General features: G+C 39.0%; 2 pseudogenes; one reads left to right on the top strand and one right to left on the bottom strand.

Annotated features, from left to right (window-relative positions):
- LOC136503875 (uncharacterized) lies at window positions 1-1,560 on the top strand (annotated as a pseudogene).
- Window positions 1,561-1,723: 163 nt separating this feature from the next.
- Window positions 1,724-2,362, bottom strand: LOC136503874 (uncharacterized; annotated as a pseudogene).
- Between the last annotated feature and the right edge of the window lie 533 nt (window positions 2,363-2,895).

Genomic DNA, 2,895 nt, shown 5'->3' with positions numbered 1-2,895 from the left:
ATGACAAATCTACGACTTCAAAGTGCATTTGGGGGACAAAAACCAACTCCACCCCTTCCGTCTGCAGCACTAGAACACGGTCTTGGTGTTCCCCAATCTGGAGGGGATGGCGAGATCTCACAAGAAGAAGGTAATCAATTTGATAACTAAGTAGCCCTTGCTGGAATTTCTTCCGTGCTTTGTTACAGATTGGTTGGGATCTCGTTCATAGGTAGAGTCCTAGATTAGATCCGAAAATACTAATTTATTTTATTTTCCCCTAATTCGAGATTGCATCTGCTAGTTTGGTAATTCCAATGCATGGTTAAACTCATGAAGTTTGTTTATCATAAAACAAATTGCCTTTCCTCCTTTGCATTTTTTAGTCCGTGGCATTCATCTTTCCCAATATTATTTGAAACTGAAAATTTGTGTATCTGAAATTATGTTAGGCACCACAAGAACTGTTAGTAGAGCAAACTGGAACCATCAGAGGATTCTTTATCTTATTGGACTTTTAAAACAACACGATGTACCAAGATTTCGGACAAACAATGCATGGAGCAAGGATGCATGGACTAGTATGGTTGGTCAGTTCAATTCAAGATTTTCTTTAGCATTCACCGTGGCTCAAGTAAAACAAAAGGAGCAAGATTTGAAGAAGGAGTTTCGAGTTGTAAAGGAATTGCAAGAAGAAAGTGGTTTTGGTTAGGATTCTAGTAGAATGATGGTGACTGCACCTGGAAGTGTATCGAGGGGGTTAGAGGAACGTTGAAACAAAGACACTCTTCTTCGATGGCGAGATAAATCATTTCCATACTTTGATGATCTGTTTGCTTTATATGATGGTGAGTTTCAGTTCATGGATCTAACTGCCTATATTTTCATTAAACATTGTTGCACCTATACTTAAAATTTTCTGTACATATTTGTACAGGTCGTTATGCTAAAGGAAGGAGTTGTCATGGAATGGATCACTATGCGAATAAGAGAAAAACAATGTTCAGAAGTTCCTACATCACTTTCACCTCCACGATATGTTCCTGTTACCACATCGCCCTTGCATTTTGATATTGAGGGGCAAAGAGATGATACTAATTGGTTTGGCACTGATGAATTTAGTCCTTTCTCAAATATAGTTAATGACTCTACTTTTAGTGCCTCCCCAGAAGGAACCCAGCCACAAGATTCCTTAAATCAAGAGACACTTGCCCCAGAACAGTTTTTAGTAACTTAACGTCGCACTTCCCGACCATCTAGTTTGACTTCAGAGATGGTTGATGGTAAGCAAGGAAAAAAGAGAAAACCAGTCGTACTGCATTGACTAATGATTTCCAGGAGAGGTACTTAATGCTCAAAAAGGAAGAAATTCAGCGATTTGCAACCATAGAAGAGAAGAAAATGGAGGATCCATATAGCATCAAGAAGTGTGTCACAGTTCTTGAAGGGTTGCCTAATCTACAAATGGAAGAGATGATAAAAGCAACAGACATATTCAAAGAAAATCCAGCAAACAGGGAAACTTTTCTTTCATTTTCTCATGATGAAACAAGGCTAGGATGGTTGCGCAAACAAATTTAGCTTCCGAAAATCAAATTCACATGTGCGCAGGTAAGCTACATGGTTCTTTTGTAAGTAGAAATGGCTAGCATAACTAGCACGTCTTTTGTATAGTGTAGAATTGATACTAACATGCCTTTTGTAAGGTAGTACAAACTAAGTTACATTAAATATTTGAACTTCTCTATCGCTGACTTGTTCTTCTTGAAATGTAATCGTTCCACATCCTCATTGCTATTTCATCTCTCATATCATTCCTAGCTTGGCGCAAATTGTTAAATGCTGGCACATCATTACTATATTCGTCGTCGCCTTCTGGTACATCTTGCATGTTACTTTGATTGATATCTTCGTTGGCACCATGCGCCAATGACATATCTCCATTGTATAGCCGTATAAAATTATGAGTTACACAACAAGCTACAGAGATATCAACTTGTGTGTCAATATCATATAATGATGCAGCCTTCAGTATGGGGTACCTCATCTTCAATATACCAATGATTCTCTCTATATGATTTCGGAGTTGAGCATGTCGTAGATTGAATAATTCCTTGTGATTTTGTGGTTTTTGTCCAGCCCTTCCCTATTCTTGTAGATGGTATCTAGTTCCACGATATGGAGCAACAAATTCTGGTGTGTTAGCATAGCCTGCATCTACTAGATAGAATTTACCGGGAGGGACACTAAATCCATGGTTAAGTGCATCTTGGAGAACTCTTGCATGTGAGTGATGTAAGTGCGTTGAGCACTGATGTGAAGTGCCAGCTAATTGTTTCTCCACTATGTTGAAAAATATCTTGCAAAGTTCGATTGGCTGCATTTTTTGATATGGCATAAAGGAATATGCCTAACTACTCTTCCACAGATACATACCTTGAATCAACAAGAAGGTTATTTTCACGCAATCTTTGAACAAGAGCTTGAAAAATCTCTCTTTCCATATGGAACCACCTTCTGCATAGGGCCTCATGCCCTGTCAGAGTTTCATGAATAAATGTGGCTCCATTTCGGATAGATGTGTGTATTGCTTTCTTCTTAGATGATTGGGATGAGGTTCCTTCTGCTAGTGTTGGGTGGATGAGGAAAATGAATTCATCTTCATTTTGTGATCGTCAGCGATAATTTGGATCCATAGAAAGAAAAGCACCTCCTATCACTACAAGGGATGAGAGATGTACAACTATGCAAGTGTAAAGAATGAACACGTACATGTGCTTGTGTCTACTACTTGTCTTGCTAGTCTGGATGGGAGGTGCAACTCTCCATGGTATGCAGCAGCATGCTTATATAGCGCCGAGCAGCAAGCAACGACTAGAATACATGAGCAATTTCTGACCAAGCAACGGCTAGAAT

Source organism: Miscanthus floridulus, chromosome 14 (genome assembly GCF_019320115.1).
Source record: "Miscanthus floridulus cultivar M001 chromosome 14, ASM1932011v1, whole genome shotgun sequence".
In the NCBI taxonomy this organism is placed as follows: domain Eukaryota; kingdom Viridiplantae; phylum Streptophyta; class Magnoliopsida; order Poales; family Poaceae; genus Miscanthus; species Miscanthus floridulus.
This window is presented reverse-complemented; position numbering and strand designations above follow the sequence as displayed.